Source organism: Euprymna scolopes, chromosome 14, assembly GCF_053919585.1.
Source record: "Euprymna scolopes isolate OS-2025 chromosome 14, ASM5391958v1, whole genome shotgun sequence".
Taxonomy (NCBI): domain Eukaryota; kingdom Metazoa; phylum Mollusca; class Cephalopoda; order Sepiida; family Sepiolidae; genus Euprymna; species Euprymna scolopes.
The window spans coordinates 133,831,986-133,849,681 of NC_136495.1; positions in this window are offsets into that span (position 1 = coordinate 133,831,986).

A 17,696-nucleotide genomic window follows, 5' to 3' on the forward strand; every position below is an offset into this window, starting at 1 on the left:
AGGCAATGTAATTTCAAAATTACTTTTATTTTGAACAATTTTTTTTTTTTATCTTACACGTAAGGAACCAACGAGTAGACGCAATAAAATAATGACGGCAGGGGGGGATAGCAGACGAAACATTTACCAAAGTGAAAATAGCATGAAAAAGAAAACATCATCATAATAATAATAATAATAATAATAATAATAATGATAATGATAATGATAATGATAATAATAATAATAATAATAATAATAATAATAATAATAATAATGATGGTGGTGGTGGTGATAATAATATGGCGAGGGTACTGAAAGAGTCAGCGTATATAAGGGCTTTAAATCGGTCCTGAAAATGGGGGATTTATTTACTAAAACGTTGTATGTGAAACTGAACCCACATCAAATTTTTAAATATTGAGTTATTTTCTTTTTTATAATCTGGTACTTTAGTGTCCAATAATCCGCAGAAATAATTGAAACAAAACGAAAAAGAAAACTAATGTAAAGAATGCCGAATGTTCAGATGCAATTATATATTTATAAAACTACATTTCCTTTACCCAAGTGGGATTAAAACTAGAACTTGCTTTAAAAAATATGTCTTCCGTGTTTAAAATTAGTTACTTAGGTTTATTTCATTGCATTGCTCATTGCAAGCAAAAAAAAAACTACTTTATTAATTTTCATATTTAAAAAAAAAAACACTATTTGTGTTTTTTTATGACAGAACTCCTAAAAATAAATCAAAATCTACATTGTTTACTAATACATTTCAACGGCCTTTAAAGATAATATAAAACAATGATTTTTTTTAAATAATTAAAATTTACTATTTAAGCGGGTGGGGGTCACATTCCTATAACTTTAACATAAAATGGGGCTCACTCCTTGGCGATTAACAAGACATGTAATTATTTGCAGTTTTTTTTTAATGTTTGATGGCGAGATAGGGCAGGATGGGGAAATACTTTGGGGTGGGGTCATAAGATCTACACATTTTTAAAATATGTAGAAACATTTCAAAAGTTGTATGGAGGGAACTTTTAATATTTTAAAGATTTGCTTGGAAAAGGTCTCATAGATAAATATTATTATAAATCAGTTAATTATTATCTCCGTATATTTAAATGCGATTACCCCCCCACCCACACACAAACCTAGCGTGGATCAGTGCAATGCACATTTATTCCACGTATTTTATTTTCGTTTTTCCCCCCCCCCACTTTTTTTACACGGATTACACCCCTCTTATATAATCAATTTTTAATTTAATCTAAGTGCAATGCTGATAAGATATAGTTAATGCATTTCGTATGGTCTTTGCTGGCCGCCATGTTTTTTCGTGTTTTTTTTTGTTTTTTTTTGTGCGGGCGCACATTAATTTTTTTCGTGCACGCGTACAGTTGCGTAATTTTTTCATTGGTGTGCACGCTTGTTTTCCCCCGCGCGTTCATTAAATTCATGCATGTTTATACATTAATTCTGTATACTAACTATTCCATAGCTAGCTATACCATTTACTGACTCAACGGGTTACGAATATTCTACTATATATATATATATATATATATATATATATATATATATATATATATATTTAACAAAAATATGCGTATGATATTATCTGATACTAATAAAGCGGCATTAGTGTACACTATACTGAATAATGATTATTCATCATAGGCACCTTACGTTTTACATTTATTAAGCATCTTTTTTATGTCAAAGTTCATATCTGTTGTTTGGCAATGTGTTTTGAAATAATATTTCACTATCGAGTATTTTTTTATTTGACGACATTGGTAAAACTGTGTAGAGCAACGCATTTTTGCAACTATACAAGATGTGTAATTTCCATAATAAGTTAGTTGCTTGATTGAAGCATTTTTTCTGGCTGCATGAGACTTTATCGTATTTTTCCCGATCTATCTCACTATAGTTAATGAGGAATGGTGTACCGAAAGACAATGCAAGTTCAGGTATTATATTCGCACTGTATATGTTTATCGTGTTCTCGTATAGCTCTACGGGGATGTTAACGTGGTGCCACATTACATATTGAATGAGATATAAAATAGGTAATATTCAACAGATTCGTGAAAAAAAAATATCGTATCAAGTTACGATATAATAATGCTCACTCACATGCTTCCTGCATATCACTTAAGTTAAGCGTCATCTGATCTGGTCAGTTCTAAATGTGTGACTGTTTGAAAATACCAGGAGCTATGTTTGCTCTTCGCATAACTGGCTGTGTTTACAGCCTGCCCCTTCTTTTGTCTTACCACTACCTTAAGCTTTGTCGACTGAAGTTCACAAAAACAAAATTACAGATGCGTATCTATTGTTTCTCAAGGCTGAACTGATGCCATGAGTGTGATTTCACATATGAAATTCCTTTCCTATAAAACATTCTTTAAGTTATGTAAAAGGCAAGTAATGCCTTTTCTTGCTATATTAGTTAGTAAACTATATTATTACTTACCATCCACATGAATGTTGTAGTCAGTATGTATTTCACTAACAAGGCGCTGGGGTGTGTTCGGTCATTAAATACGTTTCAAGATGTTGGGGTTAATTTTCCCTGAAATAATGTTCAATTCTCACACGTGAGAATGCAATAACAAATCAGCAGAAAAGTTCTTATCAGAAATGTGACGACAATTGAAAGAAGTGAATACAACCAAGCATTTGATATTTTAGCAATTTTACTGGGTGATTAAAATGAAATATAATGTAAGGAGAAAACGGACTATTGTACACGATGATGAAGATGATTAAGGGTATTCGAAACGTGTTTCGCTAAAACTTATCTGAGTTCAGATAACAGATAGTCTCATCCCACAATTCGGGCTCTTTTCGTGTGGACGGTAAAAAGTTCTGCATCGTCATGAAACGGAAATGAATGCTGCATTCTCACTGCCGTCTTCGGATGTCTGGGGAAAAGGCAATATTTAATGGGTAACGTGAAACAGAAGTGGGATGGATTTCAGTGACTGCCATCGTGGTCTCCACACCGAAGTTCCAATCTGCAGCTGGCGTCGAAAGAGAGGACGGGGAAAATATCCCAGGGTTTTTAAAGCTTAATACACGTGACCTCCAAGAGGGTGGGGGTAGAAGATCACTGCCCGCCAATCAACAGAGCATAAGAAATACAAACACAATTAGCAGGAGGAGCTACATAAATACATTGGAATAAGTATATATGTATATTATGCCCAGTACGTATTTATAATTACAGAGAGAGTTTTCTCTTGATTATTATAATGATCCTTATATATAAAAGTTATTTAAAAAATAGTTCCAAATAATGTGACTTGGATGCAATCAGCGAGAATCAAAACTATCGTGCGATATTTACTACCATCGTAACTGACGACAAAAAATAATTCAAATTAAACTATAAAGGCGTCTTTGCACATGAATATACCATATACATTACGCCGGGCACGTTGCGATATTTCAATTTTGGCCCATACCAGATTATTTCCAGGTTAAAAAGCAAATGGATGCGTTTCCATGGGTCCGAATACCCCCATAAATAAAGTTTCAAGTCTGAAGATTGAAACTAACAGTGTTGTTTGCTACAAACTATTCTGAGTTACATATAGTTTTATTCTTAACTGAGCTCTAAATGCTAAGCTATTATGCAAAATGTAATAAATAAAAAGTGAAAAAAAAACATAATACAAATATGAAAACAAAATAATGAAATCCAAATGAATAACATTAGTTTTTGAAAGAATATGCAAACCATGGTATATTCGAGAATAAGTATATAAGGAAGACGTGCTAACCTTAATTGAGTAAGGTGTAATTTAAATATCAATATCAGTGCAACAAATAACTCATATATATATATATATATATACATTTCTAAGAAATATATATATATATATATATATATATATATATATATATATATATATATATATTTAAATAAGTACTGTTTAAAGGGGAAAGCATAATTATTGCTATATAATATGTTTTAAATATCTACAGACACTACCGTGTCACGGTCGGTCTAGAGATTCGAACCCAGCCACGATGTCATATATATATATATATATATATATATATATATATATATGTACTCGCCCATATGTACTAAAAATTAACTACTATTAGACTAGGACACTTTTCAAGAGAGATAAGTAGAAAGTAATTAACTGAAAAAAACAGTTTTGAAAAATATCGCTTTGTTCGGGTGTGTATGTTATTTACGAGATCTCAATTATTAACGAAGCATATTCCCCACTTACTTTACAATACGTGCGAATGTGCCGGGTGCATTAATACAATTTCTCTGATCTATACGTTGCCGTGGAAACGAGATAGAACTGATTTAAAGGCAATATTTGTCAGACTGTTCGACATTATTTTTCAGTTTTGACATTCTCTTTGCTACCATTCCCCACCCAAATCCGTGCTCGGTCCATGATGGGCAGGTTCTTTATCGCTCGTTACATCGACGGATGTGTCTCGTGTTCTGTACGTACGCACGTTTCTCAATTACTCATATCAAATCGCATCTCTTTCGGTGCGCGGTGCAATTTTCTTTCTTACAAAAAATAAGCACGTGGAACAGTTTATTTTCAAAATAAGAAAACTGAAAGAAATGAGAACTCACTTCTTATCTTACAACTGACGTGATTTTATTATTATTATTATTATTATTATTATTATTATTATTATTATTATTATTATTATTATTATTATTATTATTTACTCACTAGGAGTAGTCACACAGGTCATAATTAAAGCTCTCTCTTTGAGAACAACTTGCGTTCTCAGGAGTCTGATTGCCAATTCTTCTCAGATTTCCACAACTCGTCATCTCTTTCGATAACCATTGCCAAAGATTTTGCGTTATCCCAACAACCGCTTTATAAGGTATTTCTCATTAACAGCAACCATTGTCTTCACTGAATTGGGTTGGAAATAAGCCTCCGCAAGGTCCCAGTCCTCTCTGGACTTATGCAGCGGATATCTGGTTAGTATTTCAGTCAAATTTTAATCTGCACTTGAGAACATATTTTAGACTTACATGGAGTGTTTTTTGTGCGTGTGTGTGTATGTGTGTGTGTATGTGTGTGTGTGTGTGTGTGTGTTTGTGTTTGTGTGTGTGGGGGGTGTTTCAAGTTTATCAACTGCCAGGGAGCAGTAAGGAGTTTTTTCATTCTACAATCATTTTTTTTTTATATGCGTAAGACGTTATTAGCTTTATACTGTTAGGTAAACAAATCACGTATGCAATCCAGCGGTTTCTTTGACACCCTGTTGTTTTCAATGTTATGACGCCATTTTGAATTTGAACTGATAAATATCTAAAAAAAAAATGTCATATTTGCCCGGCATTGCACCGTTGAAACAAAGCGGGCGGTGAGACTCGTCACACACTTTAAGATCCACCGAATGTTTTAATTTGTTAAATGTTAACACAGGTTTAGTTTAGCATCACACAAAGGCACTCATCGCGGTTTCAAAAATAAAATGCAATGTAACTCTTATAGATTAAAGGGGTGTTTACTTTAATTCTTGAATTACTTTAATAAATAAGTTTACTCCCCGTTTAAAAACAACCGTTTTCAGCTATTAATAATATATACAATATGAATTAAATTAGAAATAAAATAAATCAAATTAAAATAATATTTCTTAATAGAGCAATTAAAACGTTTCTATTACAAATAACAACAACGTTCAGGGACTTATTAAAATATGTGTTATTTAATGTAATATGAAAATAAGGGTAGTCATTTAGTGTAGATTTTTAATACATATTATATATAAAAATATGGAAATTAAAAGTGTATAAAAGAGCATTTATAACATGAGTATCCATCAGCGAAATAATGTATATTTTTTGCATATAAATTACATTGTGAGATCCGACTTTATTTTAATACTAGCGGGGGTACCCGGCGTTGCCCGAGTGTTTGTTTCCGGGACGGGGGAGTTTTAAAAAATGTTATGGTAGGTAAGTAGGAAGGATCAAACCCGGAGTCATGAGTAAAAGTAGGAAAATAAAGTGTGAAAAAAACAAAAACATCTGCAACGTTAATAGTTCGGCCACCAAGAAAAGTCCATTCCAGTTGTTTAGGAACAAAAAAACAAAACAAAAAACGACTACGGTAGGTCGGCGCGAACGTGAAAATATAATGTGAATTGTCCAGCACGCTAACCACTACGCCGCAGAGCACTGCAGCTTACTTCAGTGATTTTAAATAACTTCACATGAAAGAACTACGAAGCCAAACCGGTGTTCTCTTCTCAACTGTTCCTTGTGAACGATCCCCAAACGGTGTTAAGTGGTGGCAGGGGGAGGAGGAATTTATTAGAGAGAAAATATTTTACCACTTCCATTGATCTTAACCGATTTTGGCCGTGATTCTCAGCAGAAAAAGTATAGAAATCTAAGATTATCGAGGAATTTGAGAAATAATAAGCCTATAACACACCCCAGATATTGTTCTGCCGTTTGTGCATATTATATTTGCATGAAATATCTTGATTTTTAATCCTATTAATGTCAAAATCAGACGGGAAAAATGAGTTCATTTTATTTATATAGAGAAAGAAAGAAAGAAAGAATAGAAGAAGAAGAAGATAGAATAGAAGAAAGAATAGAAAAGATATGATGCACATAAATTTTAGATGATACACACTACTTACTAGCAAACATAAGTAAATGTGCATGCGGGAAGATGCCTAATGATCTTGTTTTCTTATTATATAAATATATTTTTTCACACAACCTAACACAAAATCCGTTATGTTTTAAAATCTTTGAAGTGGCAATTAATGATTAATATTATTTGATTATCATAATTGATGCTCTTATATTTGTTATTATTCTCAACACATAGCGGTCGAATTTACTCTTGCGTTCATCACGTGCGTTTGGTCGAACTTGGAATGTTTTTTAAAAATATCTTTGTGGATATCTGTAAGGGAGGTCATATCAACGATCTCTTAAACCACATTTTTCGACTATTCGCAGGATTTTATACAAACGATTCTACCATCTAGAGCCACACTTCAAAGATCAGCAAAAACTAAGTTTTTTTTTAAAATAATAATCTCTCCTCCGACCAAGGGCGCATCGTAAACTGGGCCAAAACATTGCTAGTTCCCGTTAATGCCTAAAAAAATATAAAACCTTCTACTGATTCATCAGCAATGCTCAAATCCACACTTGGCAAATTTAAATGAGCGGCACTCGTCTTAGGGGATCACCCTGCTTTAACTAGTTTCTCGGATTTATTTTAGCCCTAGCCTATAAAAGAGAATCTACATCCAACCCTTTGTCGAAATCACTTGAATAATGGTTGAATCATTCTACCGCTCTTTAAATATCTCACTCGCCACGAAAGCCCTCACATGTATAAGAGCCAAATATGACCTAATCTTTTCTATTGCGTGTTAAAAAATTCAAGCATAATTTACGTAGTAGTAGTAGTAGTAGTAGTAGTAGTAGTAGTAGTGAGAATTAATATAAAAACACGAGAAAATGAACGAATATATCATCAGAAAGAAAAAAATATTTTGGGTTATGCCATATTTAAAGCAGATACTAACATTAAAAATTCACAACAAATTTAAAAATCTGATCCATAACTTATTTAATTCCACGAAATATGAGAAAAATTGTGAAAAATTGTAAATGATAATCAAAGTCAACAATAAATAATAATAAACTAAGACGTATAAACAAAAAACACAATTGTTTATATATATATATATATATATATATATATATATATAGAGAGAGAGAGAGAGAGAGGGAGAAAGAGAGGGATAGAGTTAGAATAAACAATAAATTTACTATGAAAGGATAAATAAATTGGAAACTAATATAAAAAGGAAAGGTAATAATGAAAACAAAAACAACAGCAGTAACTGAAAAACTCGCGTTATTTGCCCACTAGAAAATAACTGCTGAAAAACGGCAGTGATTATAAAGTTACAATATTTGACTGATTAACAAAAAATGCTATGTAAGATACACTGACATGGATTTTATAACCAAGTAAAGTAACCATAAACACGTCCATTTAAAATATAATTAGGGAATAATTAATCCGACCTAAAAATAAACCTACGATTGAAGATAATCGAATTAAAAAATATTACGAGGAGGCAGTTTTTCTTTTTCATTTAGTATTAAGAATAATTTTGTATTCATGTGATTTAGTAAAATTCTAACATTATAATTAAACAAGCTCATAATTAGGAATGTGACAACAGCCTATTCTTTTCATTGTTTTGACTCTCGCGAATATACCCGACACAGTTAGAAACAGTTAAACAACCGCGAAGCACACCACTCCATATAAAAGCATGTAAAATATCAACGGATACACAGTTGAGAGTCAAAACGACGAAAAGAATATGCTGTTGTCCTAGCCCTGGTTATACCACATGTATTCGCACTCAGTTTTATTAAATTCATTGTAAAACAGATTTTAATTGTTACTGGACTACCCGTGACCTGTTGGGTCAGTATGTTATATTAGCTATGGAATTAATGTATGAGCGTGACACTTGTGACGCAAAGAAAATAGTTTTTTTTGACATAACAGAAACATTTCTATAAAAGTATATTAAAATGAAAAAAAATAATATAGATAGATTTCTCTGAGACGTTCTGTTCATTATAATTGATTATTTTTGAAAAAAAAAAACAGTTGCTGAATTATAAGTGGTTGGTCATACTTATAGGTAAATGTGCACTGAAAAGATACCATACTACTTATAGTTAAAATCAAATTTTGATATATCTGCTTTTTGTACATCGTTCATTTCTGTATTACGATTAAGTTATTTTAAACCCCAATATCCCATGTTAAATAATACTTTCGAAATTATAACGTTAATATTTCAGCGCCCCAATTGTTCTTTCCTTTTTTCTTTATTTTAAACCCCACTCTTCCCATGTTAGTTAATAATTTCGAAATAATAGCGTTTATATTTCAGCGTCCCAATTGTTCTTTTTTTTCGCGTTTAAATTATCTAAATAAATAATTGTTTACACTGTCTGCTTTTTTTTTACATCGTTCAATTCTGTATTACGTTTAAGTTATTTTAAACCCCACTCTTCCCATGTTAAATAATAATTTCGAAATAATAACGTACATGTTTCAGTGCGCAGGTTATGCGCGCATGCGCAACCAGATGTCGTAAACCGGAAAGTGGGTTACATACATCGTTACAAGATCACTTGAGTTTTATAATTATATAGATTGCATGTCAATCACAGTTATACGTACTTAAGTATTTTTGAAAGCAATAAGCATACGTGCTTAAGTAAAGCCATTAGCTCAAATAGCAGATAACCTTTTTTTTCGTCTGTCAACATTTTGCTTGTCCCTCCCTTTAATATACATTTTTTAATAACATGTCCTTTTAGTTTTCATTGCCAGTGATTTCCACTCTATTTACATATTGATTCTAACATGAGTCACAATCAAAGGAAGGCGCTGATAAAATAGGACTTATGTTTGGTGGCAGGCTGAACATGCGCGTGTAAATTTGAACGCGTTGTTGCTAAGGCCTTTTGACGAGGCAAGCGTGTCGGTGTTATTTTAATACAACAGCCTATCGGAACAATTCAAACGGGCGGAAAAACGTGTTAGATACTTAAGAGCAAGAGTAAAAAGGCGATAACAGATAAAGCTGTTGTAAATCTAACCTGAATATATAAACCGATGGTTTATTGATAACTACTTTATGATTTTTAATATATTCATTTTAAAATGATTATCGTAAAAAAAAACCTTGTTCCTGATATAATGATTTTAAATAAGTAACGACAAATTTATTATTCGAAAAGGAATAAAGCAATTTATTTTTTTTTAATCCATGGATTTTCACTAAATGTGCTATATTATCAGGAAATATAATGTTTATTGGCAGTTGTAAATTTTCCAATTTAGAACATAAATTGTAAAACGCAAAGGTAGCATGAAAAGCCGACTATGTTTAAATTGGATGGGACGATACGGAGTATCTTATTCTGTTTTGTAGTGATTTACTTTTTACTATTTTTAATATATTTTAATATATTGATTTAAAATATAAACATTATATGAGTATTTTTAAGTTGCTTAAGCAACGTTGACCCTGGTCAGTACTAAATGGCTGACCATTTGGGACTTCCAGGTGTTGTGTATGCTCTCCGCTTATCTCAGCATTGTTTCCAGTCGTCCTAGTCTTCTCCTTGCTACTGGACCCAAACAGTGCCGATTCAGGAGAGGTATGGTTGGGATTGCGCAACCCTTGCCTCACAATTACATGGGCCATTATCCCTAAGGGGTATACAAGATCTTTCAAGATTGAATGGAAGCATGGAATTTTAAGTACTTTTCAGATAAAAAAATAACATTTCAAAAAATCTTTTTTATAGTACCTTGGTTGGAAAGTTAAAATCTCGAAGGTATTTTTCCTTATCGCAACTTGGTCTAATCTGCTTATACTTCAATAATAAAATTACTGATTATCTTTAAATATTGTATTACGTCTTGTATGTGTCATTTATTGCAAATCGAATTATTACGTAAAAATTATTTGTATATTCCTTCTCGATTATTATATTTGTGGTAATTTATTTTCACAAATTTACTTAATTTCCTTTCTAAATGGTGACTTATAATATTGTTCTAACTCCTTTATTTAGATTCTTTATCTAATTAGGATTGTCTTGTTATTATCTATAGCAATATTCATATAGACGTTAATTTTACAGTGGCTCCTCGGGGTTGAAAGATTAAAAACATATTTAGTTCTACTCATGTATTGAGCACTTTGCTCTATGTTTTTTTTACAATATATACCTCCACACACACACACACATACACACACAAACCCACACACACATACATATATATATATATATATATACATATATATATATATATATATATATATGATTTCTACGTCTTGATAGAAGTTTATCATTTCTTAGTTAAGATTTTTGCGTCTGTGTGCACGAAGGTGACTTTATAGCCAAGCTTAAATCGTACATGAAAATACACATATGTGACATAAAAAAATGGGAAACCTCTCCATAAGCATTGAGTGATTTCGGTTGATTTACAAAACCAGCTTTTGACAATTTATATATATATATATATATATATATATATATATATATATATATATATATACGTATATATTATCTGTAAAGTCATTCATAAGCCAACATTTGTTCAAGTGTTTTTAAAAAGCTCATTACGAGATAATGTATCACATCTTATGTGCAATTATAAATGGAAAAAAATGGCAGGTAAACAAGAGAATGATTGTCCATCGAAAACGAAATCTGAGAATATAGTTTCGTGATAAAGGGGCGTAACTCTTGTATCCACAATAATGCAATTCAATTTAATAACAATAGGTTTCGATTTTATTTTCAATATTTAAAAATATTTTAATGGTATTATTATATTATTTTTAATTAAAGAAAAGAATTAGTGATAAAATACACAATTGTGTTCCCAGTAGTTTCCATTAATGCTAGTATTTTATATCAATAAATGTTGTCGCTCTATCAGTCAGAGTTCTCACCGTAAGAAAGCATTGCATAATAGATCTCATTCCTGAATCTACTGGTCTTAGCTACATTTAGAAATGTAAAATATTGCATTCAATAATAAATAATGAATTCCGTATATAAAAGTGAACATCATAACCGTAAGCTGAAGCACTCAACTAGAGAACTTAATTCCGATCTTCTCCCATATAATCGAAGTGGGCATTTACATATGTAGAGCTTCAAACATTACCATAGCATAATAATTGTTAATTTGGCATGACGTCATAGATTTTGATTAACTTTACGTTACGTCATAGATTTTGATTAACTGTACGTGATGCCATAGATTTATAATTTACATAAATTCTAACCGACGCTTTAGTCAAAATTAATAAATTATTAAGTGAACATTATTAATTGATTTTAAATCTATTTATAACCACAAAACACTGTGTTTTTAAGCTACGTTTTAGCATTAACAATATATTGATTTATATACACTATAGATCAAAAGTTTTAGACCACGTAAAAATCTTGAAATAGAAACCTTGTTTAGAGATAGATTCATAAACTCCTCTGACCTAAGGTTACTATTACTACAAGCTAAAAGGGGATGGAAACAAAAAGGTACATTCCAAAATGTTATTTAAAAATTCGCATTTTTATTAAATTAAGGTTTTTACACGTGATCAAAATTATAAGACAAAAGTGTATACATTATTATACTTATGATAATTCTAATGTTTTTTGATCAGTTAGAGATTAGCAATCACTGTGTAAATGTGTTACCATGCCTAAAGCAAGAAAACTTACCAAATTTGAGCGTTCTCGAATTCTAGGATTCCATAAGCAAGGTTTGTCACAGCGAGCGAGAACAGCTAAGGTAAATCGCAGTAAAACTGTTATTTGCACATTTCTAAAGAACACTGATAATTATGAAAAAGCTAACTCCTTTGGTAGGCCTCCCCAAAATTGCTCCTGCATTGAGTAGGAGAATCAGATGTGTTGTTATGAATGGCAGAGGACGTTCCTCTAATAAAATTAATGCGGTTACAGATGTTGATTGACGAATCTCATAACAAAAAGGCATAGTAAATAAAAAGCGTAAACAAATCCCTCGATTGCTTCCACGTCACAAAGTTGACCGCTTAAGATTTGGTCGTAAATACCAAACCTGGGCGTTGAGAAGTGGAAGACATCCTGTTTTCTTATGAGAAAAAATCAATTTAGATGGTCTTGATGGCTTCCGCTAATATTGACATGACAAAAACATGTCCTTTGAATTTTTTCCACACTTCTTAGCGGTGAAGTGTTCGTAATGGTATGGGGTGCCTTTTATTACAGAGGGGCGGTGGAGCTCACGGTGTGCGAGTCGTCAGATAGCAGCTTTTAATTTTAGCATGCTACGGTCATCGTTTGTGTAGGGATGGATGATTATTCCAAGAGGATAATGCTTCAATCCACACTGCGAGACAGACCTTGAGCTTTCCACAAGAAAATGGAGTCCATCTCCTGGGGCATTCTGCATGATCACCGGACTTGAACCCAATTGAAAATATTTGGGGATGGAGGTTTATCGAAATGGCAAACGATATTCAACAACAAAAAAAAATGAACTTCATGAAGCAATCTACAGAAACTGGAGCAGGACCCGCCGAACCTTAATGGAAAGCCATATTTCTAGCATGCTCCAAAGAAGTTTTGAAGTCTTCAGGAGCAGTGGAGGTAGAACTCATTAAAAAGTTTAATTGTTGACTGTTTTCATACACTTTTTATACACCTTTTTGTATAATTTAAATAATTTTTGTCCCTGGTCTCATAATTTTGATCATGTGTAAAAAGCCTAATTTAATAAAAATTTAAATTCTATAAATAAATCTTTGGAATGTATTTTTTGTTTCCATTAGAGTGTAGTATTGGTAACCTAAAGTCAGAAGAGTTTAAACTCTATCCTTAAACAAAAAAATGATTTTTTCCAGATTTTTAGTGGTCTTATATTTTTGATCAGCGGTGTATACTATAATGTAGTCCCAGAATTCCTATAATTCTAAGATGCGAAATATATGTAATCTATTACAGAAGCAAATTGCTCTGGAATGTATAAAAAAATTATGCTGGACGAATCAAGAGATAGATATATATATTAGATAGATACATAACATTTGTTATATAAGACTATCCTTATATTTGATATGTTAAAAATGGTAGTCGTATATATTGATGCAAATCTTTCATCATAAATCTACAAGAGAATTTTCTCATGTAATCAGTTTTACTGTTACTAAAATAGAAAAACAATAGATTGATGGGAAAATACTATCATTACATCTAAGTTAATCGGTGTTTCTTTACTTAAGGCTTGTTTTCCTAAAGATTCTAATCACTGGTAAAATGCAACTAAAATTTTTTTAGTGTTCCCGTATTTAATCTTAATTTTAATCGATTAGGAGAGCATCAAATTGTAACATTTTTAGATTATCGGCTGTTAAAAGACGGTGTAACTGTTTTTTTTTCTTTACTCATGCATGTATGTAAACATGCTGAATCGTTAAACATACATTGCTAGTATTTATAAAACATTAGGATAATTTTAATATTATCAGTAGTTAATTTTCTATTTTGGAGCGATTATTAAGTTTGTATTAGATTTTTGCGCTCTGGAGAGAAGTGTTAATTTTTTTTTATTTGTTAAAATTATGTGCAACTATTTTATCGCACTAATTTGTAAAAAGTAAATTCGAGTTAAATCGAAGCCTTGCGGCATCTGTTATTAATTTCCTAGGTCAAATAAGTAATAGTTGCAAATCACTATCCCCCTCTTACGTTTGTTATGGGTTTCAGAATAATCGCATTGTTATTTCAGTGCGATTCAGTAAATGAATAAGTTAAGATAAACATGATGAATGGCAAAAGAATAATAATATGAATTTGTAAATATAGAACGTGAATATTATTAATCAAACATCTTGTAGCCGACACAAATGAAAAAAAAGAATGTTTTATCATCTTCATTGTTTATGTGTAAATTAAGATGTGTAAAGAGAAACATTATTTAATAATTTATGAAAGACTGACTGATATAATATCGGTCAACAACTACTAGTATGATTTATTTTTAATTTGACAGTGATAAATACAAAGAAATATATGATGAAAACATTAGAAGATACATTTATTACTCGATATTATCAAGCACATGTGTGTGTGTGTTATTCTTAATGCTTTAAGTGTTCGTTTAGAATGATCTAATTCCGGAATTCAGTAGAAGCAGACTTTCCCGATGGATTTATTATCTTTTGGTTCTACTACGGGAAAGTTAATGGTATATATGTGTATCTAAAAGCCAGTTACGGCCGTGTAAGCGTAGAACTCGGGTTTCCTGATTAGGTTGGTAGGTCTAACTATTTAGAAGGAAAAATAAATACCAGTTTCTCTAACATGGTTGCGATTGTGATAGCGGGGCTCATTTGGTGAAATGTTATATATACCTATAACGATTGAATGTGTCTGCCAAACTGTTCGAAAGCACCATAAGAAAGGGGCTATAAGCCTAATCGTAGTACATTTATGTGACATCGGTTGTTGAAAACCTACGATGCTTTTTTTTCAAGAGGAAAATTACTGCGGTTTCTTTATATCAGTACTGCAAAGGACATAATCTAGTTCACACATCGGTTCCTGATAGATTAAAGCATTGTTTAGCCTGGTTATTACCAGATTGGTGACTATTTCGGAATATCACGCGCTGTACCAAGGAGGAAGGGTATACCTAAATTCAAGAACTACAAACACCTAGCGTCTCCATCTCCTATCTAAGTATATACAGTAAATTCCAGACTTGTTAACATGATTTTCCGATGAAACTTCCTCATTTAAGGAAAGCCAATTCATGATCTCCTACCGTAAATGCCGGCGGCATATATGCTGACCTAGATTTAAGTCATAATAAAATGTTATGTATGATAATATTCTTGAATTTGCACCCGTATTAAAATTAAATAAGGGAATATATATGTATATATATGCATATATATATATATATATATATATATATATATATACATATATATGTATGTGTATATATATGCATATATATATATATACATATATATGTATGTGTATATATATACATATATATATATATATATATATATATATATATATATATATATACACACATATGTGTGTGTCTGTGTGTCCGTGTCCGTGTGCTCAATTTAAAGTTTTATACAAGGCTTGGTTTTGAGTATAGGCCACACAAGATGGTGATCATTCCAAGAAAAATAATGTTGGAAAGGGCATAGTCAGATAAATTTTTACCTTATTGGCTATACTCGTGCCACTCTTGCTGCTAACTCTGTTCACCCTACAGTAATCTTTTAATCATTCACACTGAGAAATACCGAAGGATCGGTCGAAAATCGTGAGCTTCTGAAAGTTTGAAATTAACATGCTTGTTTTTTTTTTTTTTTTTTCAAAATACTTCTTTTCTTATATCCCTACACGTCAACACATAGGAAATAAATACAGAAAAGATATAAACATTTATATTTTTTCCGCGATGTTTATTTATTCATATATATATATACATATATATATATAAATATATATATTTGTGTGTATGTGTGTGGGGTGTATATATACATAAATATATATATATAGAGAGAGAAATAGAGAGAAATAGATAGATAGATAGATAGATAGATAGGCATGCGTGTACACAGGTGTGTGTACACTCTTGGATACATGAGAAAAAAACGACTTTCCTGCCGTTTATTGAACCTGATGTACGCGATTATCCTTTCAGAAATAACGAATGGAAAGCGATCATATTTCTTAAATAGAGCAAAGAGATTTTCACGCCAACTAACTAAAAGCTTCTTAAACATTTGTCCATTCTATCCTGTCTATTAGGATAGATCCCCCTTCCTCTCAGATCTCCTATTCCATTTTAAAACGTCATACAACCAGCACCAACAATGCAACCAACGGTACTGTTTGTAACCTGATATTTAGAACTGATGTAGAAAAAGACGGACCCACAAGGCGTTAGCGATAATAGGAGAGTACACAATTTCGGAGTAGAAATTGATTGGGATAAGAAAAAAATAATTTCAAATAATGGACAAAATGATATTGGAATACAGTGCGATAGAAGGGCAGAAATAAATGTGAATGGACGATAAAGAAACGAAATAGAATCAGAACAGAGAGGAATCAAAATAGTAAAGACAGGAAGAACGAAAAAACGTCATTGAACAAAATAATTAAGGGACAGAAACAATTTTAGAAGCAAGTAGAAAAAAATGGAGTCTGGATTAACAAAGTAGACAAATGAATTGGAGGACGCTAATATTGAAAGTAAAATTCTTGAATATCTGAAAGAAGGTCGTAAAAAATACAAATAAGAAAAGAAATAAAGGAAGGAAATAATAGAACAGTGATGAATAAATGCTTAAAATTTAAACTTAAAACAGCATCCGTCCAATATGGCTTGAACTGACTTGAGCTATTCTTGTAACAATGCCCTCCTCTAAGCTGGTTAGGGTTGTTGATGTGAAGTTAAGTATAGGCTGATCTCTATTAACATGATGTTTGAACGTCCAGATACGCAGATGTGAGAACAGAGACTGTATTCAAATTCAGCTTTGAGGATAATTAACATGTTCTTTTGTGTACCACATCGATCTTAACAAATCCTCAAGAGAACCTGTATCCGATGCTTTGAAAATGAAGGCACTTGTTACGGCCAAACTCATGATCCATTAAGGGCAGAAGTAAATTTACAGCAGAAACTTACGAGTTAGTCTCATAAGAGGTGCTGCCATAAAATCCTAAATAGCAAAACTCACTGTATTAAATAATAAGTGCCGTTCTTTACCTGTTCTTAGATCGTAAACACACCTGAGAATTGAGTACAGAACGTATGCCGTGCAAGGTATATAAGCGCTTTGATGTCAACTTCGCTTTTAGCGTTAGCTGTGATAATGGCATCAGGCTATTAAACGCTATCCACCTTTAATATGAAAGTTACATACATTCAAAATAGAATGGTGCCAGAATTACGTATGCGACATAATGACATAAAGATTATCATAATTGATTAAGAAAAAAAGAAAGAATCCTAAAAAGAAAATACTATGTGTGAAAAAGAATGTGATATCAACAATGATTC